Genomic DNA, 22,602 nt, shown 5'->3' on the forward strand with positions numbered 1-22,602 from the left:
TTCAACTTAGATAGTCCTCTAACTTTTCTCATGTTACTAATACTAACTAGGTTATCAAAATTAACATGACATAACCTATTGTGCCAAACCCACACATCATCAAATTCTACAACAAGACAAGTAGAAGCATTCATATCACGATAAAATAGATTACCTGCATTTTGATCACCTTTCCCAATTAGTTTCTCATTAAGATCATATGTCTTAGCTATACTATTCTCAAACTCAACCTTGCAACCTAAACTATTCAGTTGTGACACACTCAAAAAATTATAGTTAAGTCCTTCAACATAATAAGCGTTGTCACATAAAATCTTTTTTTAAATTTTGATATATCTTTTTCCTTGTATTAGATAGGGCACATCATTACTAAAACTTACACTATTTCCATCATAATAATTCAAGGTAATGAGCTTAGTTTTATCTCCAATCATCTCATGTGAACACCCACTATCAATGATCCATCTATCACTCTTGTTCACATAAGATGCTAGTGTAGTTGCATCATCCTCATCATATTCATATTTCATTGCAATGTACACCATGTCATCATCATGATCATCGGATCTATCATTGGTTTCCTCTTTTGCAATGTAGCAAGACTTCTTGCCTTTTTCATTGCAATCTTTGTTGCCTACCTTTCTTCTACTTCTGTATTTATCACCACTTCTATTGTTCTTCTTCTTTGGACATCTAGCAGCAATATGGCCAACCTCATTGTAATTGAAACACATGATAGGTAACTTTCCTTTAAATTTTCATTTGCCTCTATGAAATCTCCTTGCTAACAATGCTTCAAGTTGTTCTACATCCTCCTCATTTATGTCACTATCATTAGAAACATATTTGACCTCTTTCTTCTTCTTCTTAGGTTCTTTTAATGACAACTTAGCTTTAAAAGAAGATTCAACATTTTCAAGGTTGAAACTATCAAAATTTGAGAGCTCAAAGGTAGTTAGCCTACCTACCAAACCTTCCAAAGTTAGTTTAAAACTTGGTATACATCTTAGTTCTTGTATGGCATAAACTCTAATAGCATAGAGGTGCAATAGTATTCTCAGTACTTTACTCAATAGATTATTATCATCAATAATACTAGTAGTTCATCTTATAGCATTAACAACATGTTTTATTCTAGACCAATATTGTGCAACATTTTCACCTTCTTTCATTCTCATATCATTGAACTTACCTCTAAGACTTTCAAATTTGTCTCCTCCATAAATGGCATCTCACATCTTCTTTGAACTATTAAAATGTTGCAAGCATGAATGAAGATGATATTCCCATAGGGGAGTATTGAGATATGTTACTATGATGGTGTGTTATATTCATGACTGAGTTTGTCATTGATGTCAACATAGTAGTTTTCTACAATATCTAACATAATAATAGTGGAAAGATCAAGTTGCTATGGATGACTAGTTGAATATTATAACTATTCAAGGTTATGGGAGATATTTTTAAGTATCTAACTTATATGCAGTTAACATTGGAAGAAGAAATGATAAGTCTAGAAGAAGTAATGTAATTTTTGGTGATGGTTGTTCTGAGATAGAGTTTATAGAGGTATGTTATGCTAAACTTTCTATATTTCCTAGAAAAATTTTAATTTTGAGAATCTAAGTTGAGGATATGAAGGAGACATGTTGGTGATAGTGTGGCTAAGCTTGATCATCATAATATTGTGTGCACAGAAAGATATTCAAGTTGCAAGATGGAAGATTAATGTTATTGCTAAATGTAGTGTGTTCCTTATGTGATCCTATAATGATTAATTGAGAACATCTAATAGTTGACTCAGGAAATTATGTTGAGGACTCAATATAAAGGAGGGATATTTTTCTTTATCATAAGGTCTCATTTTTTATTGATGATAAGTAGCAGTAAGAGCAAAATGTAAAGTTGTGCAGAGTAGACCAGAAGTGAAGAAAACTTCATTGCCAAGGTTTTGCTGAGTGATCTGATGTTTGACATTTGGATCTAGGGTTTGTGACCTAGCCTACAAGGTCTGGTAGTGATTGATTTGGTTGATAGATTAACAAAAAGAAGAACATAATAGTAAATAGCATGATTGAGTAGTGAGCTCTTCTTGTAGTTGAAATTCCATGTTTGGGCAGTGGGCTCTTCTTGCATATATTACACTACAACTCCTAATAGGATTAGAATCTCCTAATAGGGATTCAAAGTCTCCTAATAGGGACTCTTTGTCCTAAATGTTGTAATAGACTCCTAATAGGGTCCATCCTCTAATAAAGAATATTTATATCAGTATATCATCTTGTAGGCATCATTCCCACTAGGGTTTTCCCTTTGATCAAGGGTTTCCCTAGTCAGCATATCTAGTGTAATTGTCTATGTGCATCTTATTATGTTTTTGTTTACTTTGGTTGAATGGTTAAGTTTTTTTAAAGAAGATAAATGTTTTAACTATCAGATAACTAATTCACCCCCCCTCTCAGTTATCTTGGTGAAGTATTGTTTCTAACAATTGGTAGTAGAGAATTAGGTCCTTGAAGATAAAGTTTAACAACTTTGGGAAATCCATGGTGAGTGTGTTCAGGAAAGATAGTCTAAAGTTTGATGGAACAATTTATGATAGTTAGAAGGAAAATATGAAGACACATCTATTATGTATGGGTCCATGATATTGGATCTTAACAAAATCAGCGAAGAAAATCATTGGTGTAAAGGATTTTGAAATTTGTACCGAGGTGGAAAGAGATTTTTTATGTGCGACATGAGATCTAGAGAAGCACTATTGACTGCACTTCCCAAAATTGAATAGAATCAAGTAAAGTAACTTGCTACTTCATATTTGATTTGGAAAGCTTTGGAAAATAGTTTTGAAGGTGATGTACTTTCTAAGAAGTTGAGGCTACAAAGTTGAATTTGTACATTTCAAGATGCTAAAATGATGGAAGATGAATCTGTAAGAAGATATGTATGTAGGATATCAAAAGTTACTACAAGTATTAAATCTCAAGGAGGAACCAAAGAAGAAAATGAGGTTATATGGAAGATATTGAAGATTCTAACACCACCATTTAAGTCAATAATTCAAATGATACAATTGTTTATATCTTGTACCAAAGATTTCACAAACATTTCTAGAATGATGTGGGTTACATTTCTTAAAGAGAAATATGAGACATTTGATAACTTTAAGATATTCAAGAATAAAGTTGACAATGAATTTGGTATGAAGATTAAATGTTTAAGATCAGATAGAGGAGGAGAATTTACTATAAATGAGTTTAACATGTTTTGTGGAGAAAATTGAATTAAAGGATAGTTATCAGCTCTGAGAACCCTTGAATAGAATGACATTGTAGAGAGGAGGAACATGTCAGCTAGAGAAGCTGCAAGATCTATGTTAGTTGAGAATTAGGTATCCAATAAATTTTGGAGAGAAGCTATGAATACAATAGTCTATGCTATGAAGAGAGTGCAAGTCAAGAAAGTCACAAACAAGACCCCTTATGAACTATGGTTTGGTCACTCACCTACAATTAAGTATTTCAAAATGTTTGGGAGTAAGTGTTATATCAAAAGAGATGATGCTAGTGGTAATTTTGATGTTAGAAGTGCTAACGGTATGTTTATTGGTTATTCATTGAAAAATAAGGCTTATAGATGTTATAATTAAAGAACTAAGACTAATATGGAAAGTGCAAATGTGAGAATTGATGAGAAATTTAGGATACAAGAGAGAATAGTTGATTACAATTTAGATGATGATGTTGTTAATAATCCAAGGAATGATGAGATATTTCTTGAGAATAACAATGATTTGCAAAATGAAGGAGAGCCAAGGCAGGAACAAAGCTCAGAAGCTTCAATAGAACCAAGAGTTGAGATAGCAACTCCTACATTAGGAAAGAATATGATAAAGAATTACCCATCTGAGCAGATCATCACAAGAAAAGATAAAGGTGTGATGAAAACAATTAGAGTCAATACAGAACTATGTTTGATATCTCAAGTTAATCCTAAGAATGTAGATGAAACATGTAAAGATGATCATTGGAAACAAGCTATGCAACAGGAATTGGATTAGATAGTAAAGAATGAGACATGGGAATTGGTTCCTAGACTAGCAAACAAGAATGTGATACGAACGAAATGGGTATTTAGGAAAAATATGAATAAACAAGGTGAAGTTGTAAGGTAAAAATCTAGATTGGTATGTAAAGGTTACTCACAACAAGAAGGAATAGATTATGAGTAGACCTGTGTTCTAGTGGCTAGAATAGAAGTAGTAAGATTATTCTTAGCCTATGCAATAGAAAAGAAATTCAAAGTGTATTAGATGGATGTTAAGTTAGCATTTCCTAATGGAGAACTTGAAGAAGAAGTCTACATTGAGCAACATAAAGCTCATGCTTTGATAGATGACAAGGACATAGTATGCAATTTGAGGAAAGCATTGTATGGCTTGAAGCAAGCACCTAGAACTTGATATGCATGGTTGGAGAAGAATTTGACAAATTTTGGATATAGAAAAGGTATGGTAGATAGTAATATTTATTGGAAAGAAATTGATGATGGTTTGATGATTTTGGTAATATTTGTTGATGATATCATATTTGGAGGAAATGATGAGAAGTTTGAGAAGAGATGAAGAAATAATTTGAAATGAGTATGATAGGAGAGATAAAATACTTTTGAGGATTATATATTATCTAGAATAAAGAAGGAATCTTTATTTCTCAAACTAAGTACTTGAAGGATTTACTAAAAAGGTTTGGTTTGGAAACATGCAAACCTATTAGAACACCTATGGCAACTAGACACAAGTTATCTACAAAGGATGAGACACCTACTATTGAGCAAAAGAAGTACAGATCTATGATTGGAGGATTACAATATTTGAGACACACAAGGTACGATATAGAGAATACAGTTGGAATTTTTGGAAGATTCTAAGCTGATCCTAGAAAAGCACAGTATGTAGTAGTCAAAAGGATATTTAAATATCTAAAACAAACATCTAATTTTAGATTGTGGTATGAAAAATCTATTCATTTCACTCTAAGTACTTATACTGATGTAGATTGGGTAGGTAGTATAAATTATAGAAATAGCACCAGTGATGGAACCTTTTTTCTTGGAGGAAGATTGGTTTCTTGGCTAAGAAAAAAGTGAGATTGTACATCACAAAATATAGTAGAAGTAGAATATGTTGTAGAAGAAAATAAAATTGCAATCAAGTTATTTGGAGGAAATAAATGTTAAATGATATAATAAAAGAAATCAATGAACCCATTTTTGTACATTGTGACAAAAAAATCATGATAAATATGTCTAAGAATCCAATGTTTCATTCTAAGACCAAGCACATTTCTATTAAGTATTATATGTTGAGAGAGAAAGTTACAGATAAGGAAATCAAATTGGAGTATGTGACCACTAAAGAGAAGATTGTAGATATATTCACTAAGACTCTTCCTAAAGAGACTTTTTAGTATTTTTGAGATATGCTTGGGGTTATGCCCCTTCCCACATCTAAGTAGAAGATGCAAGAGTGCACTAGTCTAGTGTAATAGAGCACCATTGTTGTCTTGACTGAATATCAATGCTTCATTTATGGGGGAGTATCTGTGATGGATATTGTTATCTAGTTCTCTTGTTGGATATTGTTTTAAATTGTGTCTTTGGACACTTGAGCTAAGTAAGAATTAGTTGTTGTAGAGTTTGATGTAGTAAATATTGGTTGATGAAATCTTTGACATTGATGTCAATGGGGGAAAAAGTTTGACATGAAAAATAGTGAAAAACAACACACATCATGACAGTTGGAGAAGTTTGGCATAAGCACAACAAGAATTGAATGATAGTTTGATAGAAAGGACATTGAGTTATATAAATGGGGGATAATGATTGATAAAGAGGATTTGAAAAGAAAGATGAACAGTCTTTTGTTGGTATTTTTGGAACTGGATCTTTTTAATCTCTATTGGCATCACTGCTAAAGGAGGAGATTGTTACAAGCATGAATGTTGATGATATTCTCATAGAGGATTATTGAGATATGTTACTATGATGGTATGCTACATTCATGATTAAGTTTGTCATTAATGTCAACATAGCAGCTTTCTATGGTATCTCACAGAAGAATAGTGGAAAGATCAAGTTGGTAGGGATGACTAGTTGAGTATTCTAACTATCTGAGGTTATGGGAGATACTTTTGAGTATCTAGTATATGTCTTTAACATTGGAAGAAGAAATCATAAGTCTAAAAAGAGTTATGTAAGTTTTTGTGGTGTTTGTTTTGAGATAGAGTTTACAAAAGCATGTTCTAGTAAACTTTTTATATCTCTTAGCAAAATTGTTATTCTGAGAATCAAGGTTGAGGATATGAAGGAGATATGTTGATGATGATCTAACTAATTTCTTTGATCATAACATTGCACATACAAAAATATATTCAAGATGCAAGATGAAAGATTAATGTTATCACTAAGTGTTACATGTTCTTAATGTGGTCCTATAAGGATTAATTGAGAAGGTCTAATAGCTAACTCATGGAATTGTTTTGAGGACTTGGTATAAATGAAAGATATTTTCCTTTATCATAAGATACATTTTTTTTTTTTTTTAATGGTAAGCAATAGGAAGAGTAGAATGTGAAGTTAAGAAAAGTAGAGCGGAAGTGAAGGAAACTTAATTACTATGGTTTTGCTAAGTGATCCAAGGTTTAATATTTGGACCCAAGTTTCATGTTCTTGTCTACAAGGTCTGATAGTGATTGGTTTGGTTGAAAAAAAAAGGAAAGAAGAACATAATAGTAAATTTCATGATTGAGCAGTGAGCTCTTCATGTCTTTGAAATTGCATGTTTGGGTAGTGGGCTCTTCTTGCATACATTATACTACAACTCCTAACAATCTTAGAATCTCCTAATAGGGACTCTTTGTACTAAATGTTGTAATAGACTCCTAATAGGGTCCATCCTCTAACAAGGAATATTAATATTATTACATCATCTTGTGGGCATCATTGCCACTATGGTTTTCCCTTTGATCAAGGGCTTCCCTAGTTAACATATCCGGTGTAATTATCTATGTGAATCTTATGATGGTTTTTGTTTGCTTTGATTTAATGGTTAAGTAATAATTTTTTAAATTGTTAGATAACTGATTCAACACCCTCCCCCTCCTTAGTTATCTTGTTGGAGTATTGTTTCTAACACACAACCCTTGATATCATTGAAATTAGAATAACTTAGGGTAAAGGAAATCTCCAACATTGCTTGATTGTGTTCTTTTTTCTTTTTTCAGATCTTCACCAGTTGGGCTCTAGAAGGATTGACACGCTGAGTGATAATTGTAGATTATGCATGATCTCCAAGAAATCCTAGATGTAGATTCATTAGAATTTTCCATGCAATGAAGTTATCCTTGTTAAGCTTAGGTACCTCTCTTTTTGACATCTTGATCTTTTGCTTCTAGTACCTTAAAACTAGTCCTCTTAGGTAGATGGCTCTGATACCAATTTCCAGAATTCTTAAAATAAGTGAGAAGGAAGGTGAATTAGTTATCTAAGGTCCAAATGTTCCAATAAAACTTTTCATAGCTTAGTGAACCCATATCAATAAAAACTTAATATGCATGTATCCATTAGATCATATAATGCTTAAACTTTGTAGGTTATTGTCCTAGGTCAAAATAACCCTACAAAAATGTAAACATGAAACATAACATATTCAATAACACATTTGACACATGGATTTTATATGGAAACCTAATTTGGAAAAACTACCAATAACATGCTACTAATTGTCACTCTTTTAAAGTGATACCCTGTGAAAGGTCAACCTTGTTAAAGGTCATAATATAGAGATGTGACCTAGTTAGAGGATTTCAATCACTCTATTTGGAGTGAGCCTTGTTAGAGGACTTTAGATCATTCACTTGGAATGTCACTTAGTTAAAGGATTTATAAATGAATGTTAGGTCAACCTTAATCCAAAGGACTTACCCTAGAATGAAAAAATGATTAGAAATTAGCAATAAGGCTTGATCTAATATCAATTTACAGCTCACTTGTAGATTATATATCTCTATTTCAGTCCTCCATTCTACTTTACTTTCACATACTTCAACTCTAATAGCTTGTTTACCCTTCAAGAATTCATAATTTTAAGCCTTCTTTCTTTGCTTTCCATTAGAAGTCTCTTATGTTTAGTGACTAAATGAATCAATACCCTAGACTCTGTGTCTTCCTTAGGGTCTCGCACATGACAAACTTTTCTTCTAACCAGCTCTCTTTAGAAATAGAGATTTAAGATATTTTTCTATTCAAACTTAATCATTCATTTTAGGATTAGGTGGGATTAGGCAGCATTCAATGAATCTACCCACTTTTCCATTTGGTTCTTCTAGAAAGTTCTTACACAGTTCTCTTTGAATTTTCTTCAAAATGGTTTACCTTGAATTCTATGCCACCATCTTATCATAATTATCTTTCACACACTTCACACAATTCAAGAAAACAAAATAGTTAGCTCATATTTGTGAAATCTATGAATTAACATGAATAGTAGCATTCAATAGCATCACTTGACATTCATACTATTCTTACACTCATCTTCAACTAGTTAACAAACATGAAAGTTTACTAGTACTCAACATCAACTAAAATTTACTCAGCTTACACTTCATTCACTTGATATACACTAAAAATTCACTTTTCTCTGCTCCAATTTATTTTCTTCTTCGCTTACAATAACTTTCCTCTGCACCTACTATCCACTTGATCAATCTTGGTAGACTTAATTCTTCTTACTTGTTCTTCTCAACTTAATCAGTGTATCCAACCTTTCCAACCTCAAGTAGATAATCAATACACTATGTCATCATTGTCTTAAACTAATAATTGTACTCCTTTTACATATCATAACTCAACCTTTCCTCTCAATTTTCTTGTTATCATATTTGATCAAAGCATCTTCATCAATTAAACAAATGATAGTACTCAAATAAACTAACTAGTTGTCTCACCAGCAAGTAGTATGTTTGACATCAGTGAAAAAACAATGATTGAAACATTACAATCTCATATCAACAATACACACACACACACACATGCACATGCACATGTGTGCGCATGTGCACACACATACACCCACCCACACCCCCCCCCCCCCACACACACACACACAAGTTCCCCCTTGACTACTCATTGATAGAATATTAAAAAAAAAAAATTATGAGCACAATCTTGTGATTATCTACATATTATAATAAAGATAAGTAATAGTATGCTAATTTTGAAGAAAAAGGAGGCTTTCATATATTTTGTCAATTTTCTATATCAGATTTATCTATGTATGAGAAATTTGTTTTCTTTAGAGTTATATTTCTTGATCTATGTTATAGATGAATACATTTATATGTTTCTTCTCATTCAAAAAATATTATAAGTCTAAAGCATGTAATATAATTTTGAGCAAAGTAATTTAAACCCAATTTAAGGATTTCATTGTTGGATGAGTTCTACAAATTTGAAACTAAATAAGAGTGTTGTAAAGCTCTATTCATTTCATGTTATTAATTCATAGATAACTCACCTTTTATATATGAAATCAGGGAGTCATGCCCAATGGGCATGACTTTACTATGGTATCATGACCCATTAGGTATCTGACTCCAATGAGGACTCATGACCCACTGAGTATGTGACTCTCATAATATATTAACATATATGAGAGTTTATTTGAAATATTTATTAATGTTTACTCAACCATTATAAAGCTATATTAATATTATGTAAGTTAATATGGTTTGAATATATATATATATATATATAATGAGCATTAATGTTTTTGTAGTTTAGCTGAATATGTCAGATGATATGCACCATGTTCTCTAAGTAATGGCATTTTGAACATCAAGTTGCATAAGACTCATTGAGTACTCAAAAATGTTTATAAGGTATGTGCACACGTATCATCAATAATTGTTATCATATGAACATTCATGGACTATTTAATAAAATTTATCCATAATATTAGATATAATCTATCATGATCTTCTTAGATGTCATAATATAAGATTAAGTTATTGTAAGATTTTCACCTTCAAAGCAACTTTAATAAATACAAGAGATAATCATTTTGAAGTGATCACATTCTTATTATGTACATAGGTCCAAAATAAAATCCATGATTACTAAATAGTTTCATTGTTAAAATAAAAAACAATGTTGAAACTCTTTATAAGTAATTATAATAATACTAGGTTTACCTTGGAAGTGTTTTACCTTCATTTGGCAAGATGCTTGGTGCAGATGCTAAATAATTTTGAAATCCCTCTTTAATCCATTGTTAAAATCTATAAAAGCATCGTAGATCTATGGAGACATTTCTAAAGGTCTCCAATTTTTTTTCATATAAAGTTGTTATTAAATGCAATGTAGATGAGTTGCAACACACTGTAAAAATATGGTTATGAGGGTAGACTAAAGTTATTTAAAGTAAATGATATAGGACAATGGAAAAGATAGGCTAGAATTGTTAGAATATATAGTCCACCAATATAATCAATTATTCAACTATTATCAAAATTATCAACCTTATTATCCATATGATTAATATAATAAAAAACCACGAAAGGATACTCATGCATAATAACACTAGATATGTTAACTAGGGAAACCCTTGGTACGAGGGGAAACCCCAATGTGGATGGTACACACAAGATGATGTACTAATATAAATATTCATTGTTAGATGATGGACCATGTTAGGAGTCTATGAAAAATATTTAGTACAAAGAATTCCCTGTTAGGAGACTTTGAATCCCTATTAGGAGATTCCAACCTATTAGGAGTTATGCCAATGTTGTTAGGAGTTGTAGAAGGAAGATGGATCCATTGTCCAAATAGCGTTAGGGGCAAGACCAATGGATCCATTGTTCAATGATATCTATATTATTCCTTGTAGAATAATATGATTGAATTATACTTCTCCTTCCTCTTCCTTTTTCCTATCTACCAGACTTCTACTCCTTCTAATCTTGATACCAAATCACAAACTTTGCATCCAATAATCCCTTGGATCACTTACTCTCATTTACCAGACACTCTTGTCTTATTAATAATTCCTTGAACGCTTCACATTCCATGCACTTTATAATCAAGGAAAATAGTTTCCCTTATACCAAGTCCTCCAAAAATTTACTTGAGTGGGCCTCAAGGCTTTCCCAATTAATTCTAATATGACCACAATAAGATAATTAATCATTTCACAATTACATAACAATCTTGGCTCACAGTCTTTAAAACTTCTCACATGTGCAATTTTAGGACTTGCACACTTGTTTTCATCATTATCAAACTATCCTCTATCATTTTATAACTTTTCATACCTTGATTATACACCTCTCAATAGATATAATATAATCATGAGAAACTTCTTATTAGGTACTCTATTTTTGCATTGCTCTATGTAAATCACCTACATGTTCCGTATCTCTTTGACTTATGTTACACACACTTAACCTCATCATTAGGACACAATGTGGAATATGTCCTTAACCTCATGTCACTTGATCATCAAAGCTTTGTTTGTATGATCATGATATCTATCTTCTACTATGCCAATCTTTACAGAATTACTGCTATGTTGACAGCAATGATAAAAATAGTCATGAATGCAACATGTCAATACTTCCACATGCTCTCCAATTCTTAGGATACTCCTTGAAAGGAATATTGTCATAATTCATGCTAAAAATATCCCCAAAACTATTACTATATGCACTTTTCATATGTAAGAATTGGGATTCTAGGTCTTTATAGTAAAGGGTTACCCATCATTGTAATGACAATGTTAAGAGATGCAAGGTTCATTAAAATATATGATGCCTTATAACAAGAAATTTGTGACTTATGTCAGATTGACCTATTTACATTGATTTCCTACTTGATTATTTTGTCATTTTAATAGATGGTAATCTAATACTATCTTGACATATGAGTTCAAAAACATGAACCTACACATGAAGAAAGCCTTAGTATACCATACCCTTATATTTTTTAATTTATTAAAAGTTATATAAAAACTCCTCATGATTAATTTTGAGTCACAAAATATCCATGTCTTTGAGGGAATCCTTGTAAACCATACAAAAATGCCAAAGTCCAACCAATAAAATGAAACCATCTTATATTTTTCAAAATTAAAATATTAAAATTCATATTGAATGGGAAATCAAGCCTTGTGATAAATATACTCAAGAAGAAAGCCCACCTTAGTTACAGGGTGTTAGTATTATGGAAATTGATAATAAAGTTGTCGTAAACTTTTCTTCTTGACAAGAAAGTTTCTAGCTATAGAGACCTTAATCTATTAGAATTATAACTACACATCATACATGATCATTTTCAAGATATGTGGAATAGACATACCATTTGTATAAGATAACATGATGGGAATATAGGAGAAGTGTGGATGATTTCTTGGTACAGTTTAGGATAATATGTTTTATTTTCTATCCATTACATTTGTGATGGCCTCTCCCCCAATACAAAATCAATTTTTTTTCTAAAGGGTGAACTCTAGGTCCTGATGTATCTTTCTAATCTCGTGTACAAAATTTTGACCTTGAAGATAATTTACACAAATGTGACAATTACACATTTTTTATTTTCCAAAGGTTTAGTATATATGGATAGATCCAAAATGATATCAACAAATATAACCTCTTTTCCTATTCTTGAATGTTCTCATCCAAATAAAACCATAATAGATACACCAATAGGCAGGTCTACAATCCTAGGTGTCATTTTATCCTTTAAATATTTTATGTAGTATGATCCATTTGGAAAGTACCAAATTGAGTCTTGGCACAACATATCTCAATTGGTAATAAGTTGGAAGTTTATTCCTAAAGAAAGTTATTGAAGTGGTCTAATCATTTTATGAATAAGAATATGCTACTCAATAAAGATGGCAGATACAAGAAACAAGATGAAGTCCTAGCCAACCAATAGTTCTATTATAGTTACAATGATAGTGCATGTGAAATAATTTCTTATTTAAAAACCATGGAAAAGAGTCTCTCTAATCATTGGCATGTTGATATTCTCAATCAAGTTAAGCAGCTTCACTCCAACCATCATGTATTTAAAATACATGAAGAAGCATGGTGGGAAGCTTAAAAATTAATTTCTCAAAATCATAAGAAATTCTCTAAAGGTATTTTATATTATATATCTACTTTCATCCAAACAATTCCAATAATTTGTTCTCTTACTGAATGCATTGGCTAGACAATAATAGAAATTAAGAAAAATTTGATAAATCAACAAGTGATTTAAGATAAAAAATTTATTCAATTCTAACCCAGCTAATACAACCATTATAGTCTCCAAAAATACTTAAATGTCCTATCATCTCTATCAAACACCTTAATGCTTAGTATGAAGGCATGGGCCTTGAAACTTACCACCTCCAACCTTACATAAGGTTTGAGACACTTCACTATAGCTATGAGAGAAGCCACCTCTAAAGAAAATCAAAATGAAAAATGAAAATGGAAAGGTTCTCAACATGATGATATTCCATTCAAAAATTTATAGGATTATAGAGCAAAGGTTCCACCTCTAGTAAATTTTGACAATTTTGATGAAGATAAAAACATTCAAAAGATTGATGCTTCAAAAGCATAGGGTGACAAAATCCATTTCAACTAGAATAAGAGTTAGTGATTCTAATCTTATTAGACAAGCTCTTAATTTTTTCATAGATAATGCAAAAAGAGTATGGGATAAAATGGATAATGTCACTAAAGATGACTTGATCAATAGGGCCATATATCATGTTTCTTAATAAGATGTTTTCATTGGAAGAATAAATGCCTCTTAAAGAATTACTTTCAATAGATTTGTAAATAATAGACCTTTTGGTTTAAAATAGCATGATCAATATTGTGCTAAGAAATATAAGACGTTTTAGTAGTCAAAACAAGAGAAAAGCTAAGAGTTTATGTATATTGTTGTTGGAAGTTTATTGGGAAAATGATATACTCATAGGGGGGTCAATTAGGATTGCTAAAAGTTTAATCATTCAAAGACAATAACAACTTAATTGTATTCACCACTTAATCAATCTCATATCTAGATCATGAATTACATAACCTTAAACTTGAAATGCTAAAAATAGATCTAACTACTCATAAAATGCATAAGCTTAAAAGTAAACACATAACATAAAAGATTTTGGTTACCTAGAAACCCTCCAAGGGGAAGGTAAAATTAGGGTGAGTATTGCACCTAGACTATTTGATAGTAACAAAATTTTCCTATTAGGGATACAAATGTGATCAATTATGATGATCTACCTTGTGAGGGGTTTTTCCTATCAAGATCTTTACAAGATTGTTAGGTCTATCTTGATTAAAGGATTTTAAAATCACAATGAAGTATGCACTATATTAGGAGATTTAGTTAGGCCTGTTAGGACCACTCTATTAAGAGATTTATCCTAATTCACTTGCTAAAATGTATCAATATCTAATACTTTAGTTTCCACTCAAAGTGTTGAATATAGAACTTCTCTTTCCACTCTATGATTTGATCTCCTATTCAATATATCATTTCTCTAGTTTTCACTGCTTCACCTAGTTGTTATACTCTTTTACTTCAAAAATTTATATACAACCTCCAAAAGTCAAGTCCTTCACATATGCATTCACCACACTTCACATCATTTTTGTATAGGGTTTTAGATCTTCCCTAAAATAGACATCTCTAGAGTCTTCTAGAATATAATCAACAATCTTGATACTTCCCATTTTTTGTCTTAATCTAATTAGATAACTTATTTCATAGGGATCAATGGTCTATACCAAAATGTGTAGAAAATTCTAAAATCATTAAATGTTGTTTATTTTGACATTCTAGTCATGTTTTTTATTAGTGACATACACTTATTCAGATTATGAGTTCATATCGAGCTTATTGTATAGTTAACAATGTTAACCAAGCATTTCAATTCCTACTAAGTCCTTTGGAAAAAATATAGTTTATGCCAAGTAGTTATAACTATTTTGAAGTTAGGAGTGTAAATCAAGCATCTTAGTGTACACTAAGTTTACTAGTGTAAACTAAGCTATGCAGTGCTTGTTGAGTTCACAGTTGATGTGATACAAGTCTAGTGTTAATAAAACTACTTAGTGTTAACCAAGTGACTTAGTTTATACTAAGCTCGAGGTGATAGTATTTACCGAGCTGTGCAGTTGTAACCAAGTGTTTATGTTTATATGCTAAGTTTCACAGTATTCACTGAGTCACAAGTGTAGATGAAGTTCATGACTACTTTCAAGTGATCAATATGGATTGAGGTTCTATGACTATTGAGTGCATGATGATGTTGGGCAATGATAGTGGATTTTGAGTATCAAAATGTCACTAAGTTAGTCTTTAGAGCCCAAGTTTCTACACTTTGGCCAACCTTGTAATTGTATAATTGGATTGGTATATATGTAATGTATTGTATCACATCCAATGTATGTATGGAACTGAATAAGGAAATAATGTGAGAGCAAAAGTGCAAATAGAAAATCCTACAGTAGTATAAGGAGAAACAAAGATTCATCTATCAGAATAAGGTGATTTATACACTTAAAGGAATCTCATTCAACAAACCAAGTTGCAAATAAAATATCTACTACTGCTTCATCCTAATAGGTGGATCAATAAAATTCTTTAACAAGGTAGACCTAACACTCTTATGAAAATCTATTTACCAAGTGCATACTTCATTGTATGTTTGTAATCCTTTAACAAGGTGGACCTAGTAGTCCTTGTTGCTCCTAATAAGGTAGATCATCAAAAGTGATCAATATAAGCCTTAACAGGCCAACTTTATACTACAATACTAAATCATGTGGGTGTTATCCCCACCCCAATTTTACTTTCTATTTGGAAGGTTTCTAGGTCACAAATTCTATGAGTCAAAGTGTTATGTATGCTTTCATGTTTTTAGTTTCTCATGCATATAGTTAGATAAAAAATTTCATATTGGATTAAGTGTTTATTGATTTAAAGTTTTACAAGTTTTAGAAGTTACTAATTCACCCCTCCCCTCTTAGTAACTTAAACTTTAATAATATGTCCAACAATTGGTATCAAAGAATTATGGTTCTCAATAAAAAGTTTAACATCTTGAGCAAAGATCAACGGCAATGGAGGTATTCAGACTTGACAAAGCTATTAACAAAGAAAAGCTAGATTTGGAATTGGTCATTGGACAACTCAAGAAAGCTAAAGAGAAACTCTCCCAATCCCTAAAAAGAAGAAAAGATCTTGCCATTCAAATGAATGATCATCTCTACATTGAAGAAAGAATTGAAGACCTTCATTCCATAAGTATCCTAGATGAAGCTAATGAAGCAATCAAAGAACTCTTGGAAAGAATGGTTCACAACAAGAAGAAGTAAGAAAATTAAGAGGAGAGCTCGAAATTTAGTTAGTACTATTATGTGAAGTTATGGAAGGGAAAAACAAGATAAGATAAGAGATAGAAAGAAAGAACAATGAAATTCAACACCTATCCCTTCAGCAAGTAGACTTCATTGATCAACTTACAAATGCAAATGAAGAAATCATGAACTTGAGATTAGAGAATGGAAGATTTTAGAATGACCTAAACTCCAAAAGGCAAATCAATGAAAGAATGATGAAATCTCAAGAAGATATGAATCAGTCGAATGAACAAAATCATCATAAACAGAAAGGAAAAGTAGGAATTAGATATATAGAAGATGGAGAATCATCCAAACAATGATCTTAGAAGAATGAAAAGCCTATTTTCAATCACTATGGTAAGATAGGTCATACATCAAACAAATGTTGGAGCAATGGGAAAGAAAAATTCAATAGAAAATGTTACAATTTTAATCAGTATGGTCATAGAGCAAATGAATGCAAATAGAAAATCAGATTTGAAGGAAAATGTCAATGTAAGAAGCATGGACACAAGTCATCAGAATACAAAACCAAGATATTGAATCTAGTAGAACAAATTGTAAAAGCCATATTTGGTTAGGACTACAACACCTAGTGCAGATGTCATTACTATGGAGAATTTGAATATATTGAAATGAATTGTGTAAAGCATCATATGAGGAAAAGAGATACTAGTGAAAGATGTTTCATTTGTACTAAACTTGGTCATATTGCAAAGAATTGCATGAATACTTGTATAATTGAATATGAAAAGAAGTCAAAGGCTAATAACATCCAAAAATAGATGAGATAGAAATGGATTCCAAAGTCTATCAAGAATGCAAGCCAAAACAATAATGAACAAGTCACTCAACAATTGGGTGACTCTAACATTTCTACTTAATTTCTCAAAGGAGAACTAGAACTAGGCTACCAAAGAAGAGATCCTAATTAGTTCTAGTTGAAAGGACAAAAGATCCATATCTATATTCAGGATACAAACGGATCATCAAGTAAAAGGGTACCAGTTACTATCAAGTCACTTTTCTTACTAAGTGTTAGTACCCCAGGTGGTCATAGTTTTAAAACTTCAAGCGTAGAGTTTGAACCACTTTGAACTGAAGTTCAACGTAGTTCAAAGTGGTTCAGTGGTTCAAATGAGTCATCCTAAAGGTTCAAAATAAAAAACATCTAGAATGGTTCTATGGGTTCAGAAGGTTCAATGGTTCATCCTAATCTATCTCAGCTAAATGATTTCAACATTTCCATACTTCAGGGTTTGGGGTTTAAATTGGTTCAAAGCAGTTCAACAGTTCAAAGTTTAGAATTTAAGTTTTTAATTTGACATGGTTCAAAATGGTACAGATAAACCATCCTACAGTTTCAATACAAGCGAAGTTCATACTCTAGGTTCAAAAATGCAGATTTGTCAATTTAAGAAAGTTTAAAATCTACCCTCAGTTCATAATTCAGTGCTCTAAAATTATAAGGATTGAAATGTGTGAATGAAGTTCAGAATCCTGATTCAACAGTTAAGGGTGATCTACAAGTTGGAAGACTCGAAGACTAGAGGTCACAATGTTTGAGGGTGCTAACTTAAATAGTTAGATCCAAGTCCAAATGCAAAATTGCCCAAGGCCACAAGAATTAACTTGATAAGTTTGCATAATGGTGACAACTTGCAGCCTATGCAAAACATTGATGAGCTCCATGCATTGAAGTGCATGTAACTTTCTTACTGGAGCAATGGAATCATATAGAATTGCATTTCCACACTAAGAGTAGCCTAGTGATCTAATAAAGATTCTTTTATCAATCAGCAAGACTTCTTGATTTGAAAGGAGAGAAATAGGAGCATGTCATCATAACTCCTCATTGTGATTGGAAGAGCAATGTAAACTATAGGATCGGATCCCTTTTCTGATATCGAGTTGGTGAGTCCAATCATTCCACAAAGTGATAAGACAGATGCTACTGCTATAGGAATTCAGCACATTCATTTTTATTTTTGTTATGTTATTGAAACCCACGGTGGGTGCTCTTGTGAGGATGTTCTCGAGCTATTTAATATTATGCCTAAGGTGCAGTATGGGTGGCATTTCAACCATGAAAACCAACTTATGATGTAAAATGTAATAGCATTCAGAGGAAGAGAGTCATCAAGGTCTCATGGCAAAAAGAATGGAGCATGGGGAATGTGTCCTAATTTAAAGAAACCACCCTGCTATGTATTCACATTGTCGTTGATACATATAGAGGAGATATTCCTTCTTATGCAGTCAATGGTTAAATCCTTGTGGAAATGGTTATCAAAGCCAATGCTTTTGACAGCGGCACCTAGGTTCCATATAGTGTCCTCTCTGCAATTTAAAGAGCTTGGGTTGCTTGCCACTAGTCATACCTTTGCACCCAACAATTGTAAGTATATATTACCATCAAGCTCTAGCTTTTGCCTACGATGAATAACTGAATCAAAAAGTGATGAAATAGAACACTGATGCTGCAATTATATCTCATGATTTTTAAGTTTGCGCAAGTCATATAATAGCTATGAAAGGCACTTAGAGAATAATAAGTGAAAACATATTGAGGTTGGCCCAAGCCTCACCTAGTGTTGACGAGAAATTGAAAGGGATAAAAATAGCCCATGATTAAATATAGAAACCTAGGGTGTTCACAAATGTCTAAGAACTCTTTGACAAGATGTTGTTACACTCATGGTGAACACCACACTCCAAACATGAAAGTGAAAAGCCAACAATATATGAACATGCAAAGTTGTCATCGTCAATTGTTAAGGCTACATAGCACAAGATGAACAGGGATTGGAGGACGCCTCGTGGTTCCTTTAGACTAAGGAATAACATGGAAAATGAAGCAAGGAAATCGTTTAGATGCAAAAGCATGGTGAATGTGAAAAATTGAGAAAATACAGACACATGGAAATATGAATTGATTGGCGGACATTATAGCCCATGATGTGTCATCAACTCTTGTTGTTGCTCCTGTAGAAAGCTTAGTCAATTATGAATTCTTTATAGAATTGGCATAAATAATGACTTTGCATCTACTTATGGATTCTCAGCCTAATTTTGTGGTAGTCAAATACATCCCAATCACTGACATCTTCTCTTCTATTAAGTTTGTGTTGTCCAAATAGAGAGGTTGTCGAGGTGCCAAGAAATGATAGATGGTAAAAAATTCTAGAATCCTCTTGGGAAACCAGAAAGGTTCATTAAGAATATGAGTCGCCTTTTAGATCTATATTGACCCCAATTTAGTTATGTGGCTCTCAACGTAAAGATTATTTCTCTAAATTAAAAGGAGATGTTAGACATCAAAATATTGTGTTCACGAGAGAATAGAAAGATTTGATGGTTAAAAGAATACATTAAATATTTTCAAGATTTAGTTAAAGAAACTTAAAGGTCCTCACGGGGCAAGAAGAGATAAATATATGTAACCGAGGGGAAATAGGGGTTCCACTTTTTCTTTTGGTAGCTACAGATTGTGTGCTGTCAGTAGGGGGAGAGTTTCATTCTAGCTTCTTCCAAGCTACAGACTTTGTGCTTCAGGCAAGGAGGAGATCTTGGAAAATTATTCCATTTTTCTTGAGAGGCTATGAGAGGTAGAGCATGGGCATTTATTTTTATTTTTCAGAACTGTGTGCTTGAGATAGAGATAGGATTTTGATAGTTGATGTAATATTGTGAAAGGAGTTTCTGTCTTTCTTGAAATAGCAATTTGGTTGTAATGTGCACAAGATACTTTGTGATCTTTTGCAGTTAGGGAAGGGAGACTGAGGGTTAAGTATATCAAAACTTTGATTATGGTGTATTTTCCTTCCACTGATTATGAACTTTGTGTCATTTTCAGTTTTCTCTTAATTACATTTCAATATCATTGTTTTCTTATTACATTATTAGTTTAAATATCTTTAAAGGCTCTGATTTTTAATTCTCTCAAGAGAACAAAAGACATATTTTCATTTTTGCTATGTAATGTAGTGTTCAACAAATGAACTTTGTGTCACCAGCAGTTCTTTGCTTTCTTTTTATGTAGTAGTATAGGTTTTCACATCTGCTCTATGTTTACAGATAGATGCTTGGCATCATTTCATACTTTCTGGTTAAAAGTACCCATAATTAATTCATTGTATATTTTATATGGGGAGCTATACCTGATAAAATTTAGAGGAAGGTTATCAACCCAGTGATAACCTATCCAACTGTTGGTGCTGATTTGTCCTCTTGCTCGAGCATTCAGGGTAAGATTTGTACACATTTCCTTGAAGGACAATCTGTACACTAACATATTTTTTGCGACTCTACTAGGGAAGAAGCAAAGAGTTAAGTGCCTAACAATGGCTTCCTCAATTTTTTGATTATCTGTGTGTGCAAAGATTGGTGGCTCTATATTTTGAACCTATTGAATCTTTGTTGTTGGAATTCCAACGTGTGTTATGGCAGCAGTTGTAATACAACCATGGGGGGCTCAGATTGGACGATTTTTCCTGGCTCGTTATTCAGCCTTACCTAAAAGGTCATGGGAATATCTTCCCAAGTTTGATGGAGACAAAGCACAAGATCCGACAGATCATATCAAAGCAGTTATTGTTGCATGCGGGATTCTTGGTGTGCAGGATGAAGATGTGTTCATCAGGTTATTTGTTCAAAGCCTCATGGGAAAAGCAATGGAATGGTTTCAGCATTTGCAAGATGGATGTATTACAACTTGGGATGATCTTAAGCAGAGATTTCTAGAAAGATTTCAGCCCACAGTCAATTCCCATCAATTATTGGTGAATCTTTTTCAAATTCAGATGAAAGAGGATGAATCTGTAAGGGAGTTCATTGATAGATTTAATCAAATTGTTGGTTAAATTCCTCTAGCCCTCCAACCAAATGAAAGAAATTAGGTATGCTTCTGTATTGCTACTATGTATGTTGAAGTCTATTTTTGGTTACAACGCCTTGGACTAAGAAATTTAGTAAATGTGCAAAAAGAAGCAATCAGGTTAGATGATGCTTTAATCCTTAGTGGTATGAAATCTATAAAGACTCCCCCAATGAAACAATATCTTTGCAGATAGCAACATTACATTGATAAGAAAGCTACAAAAAATAAGCACATTCTAAAAGAAGCCAAACCTATTCCCAATGTTTCTCATTTTTAGAATCTGACAGTTTTTAATGATGGAGATTTCAAAAAACCCTTGGTGGTTGAAGATGGTGCTGTAAAGATGTCAAGATTCTATAGCGTGCATATTGAAAATAATGAGGAGGAGCAAAGCAATGCTGAAGAGCTTGTAAGTTTAGGTAACAAGGATTTACCACAATATTTCTTTAGCCTAGAGGCTAGATCTCTCAAATCTATAGGTATGGAATGTTATCTTGTTTCAAATGGTCTAGATAGTAAAGATTTTCAGAATGGTATTCAAAAGTTTAGTCACACTGAAACAATGAACATTGACGATTCTTTGCATTCTGAAAATTGTAATCAGCAAGTTAAAGAATTTGTCATATGTGATAATGGAGCCGTATCATATTCTCCTTCTAGAGCTTGTGCTGATAGTAAGATGACATATGTTAATGAGGATGATTTGTTTGACTCTAAAGATCTGTTATACAATGTGAATGTTGAAGTGAAACAAAAATATAACCATTCATATGCAATGCCACAACAACATGAAAGATTAGTTCTCAAAGAAGACAATCCTGCTGTAAGAAATTCAGAATGTGGAAATGAAGTTGAGTACCATGATGAAATAAGATGGGAAAATGAGAATACTCAGATTGAAAATGAGAATCCCTGTACCAATGATCAAAAAGGTGAAGAAAAGTCTAAAAATCTAGGGGGTAAAATTGTCTTGAGTGACCTTAATCCATTTTTCATGCCGATGGGGTTTTGTGAGAATACCACCATCAGAGAAAATCCTCTTTTCCAACCTCAAGATTCACAATTAAATAATGAAAACCTATTCAATTCTTCCATATTAATAGATTCTGAAATTTTGATGGAAGAAGGAAAGATTGAGGTTAGTCTCTAGCCAGTTGAAAACTCTATTGCAACATCATATAAAAATCTCACCTATGAGGAAGAGGAAATCACAGACAAGTTCTTATCATCACTCAAGCTGGATGATTC

Source organism: Cupressus sempervirens, chromosome 4 (assembly GCF_028749045.1).
Source record: "Cupressus sempervirens isolate cs-2001-9-10 chromosome 4, ASM2874904v1, whole genome shotgun sequence".
Lineage (NCBI taxonomy): Eukaryota > Viridiplantae > Streptophyta > Pinopsida > Cupressales > Cupressaceae > Cupressus > Cupressus sempervirens.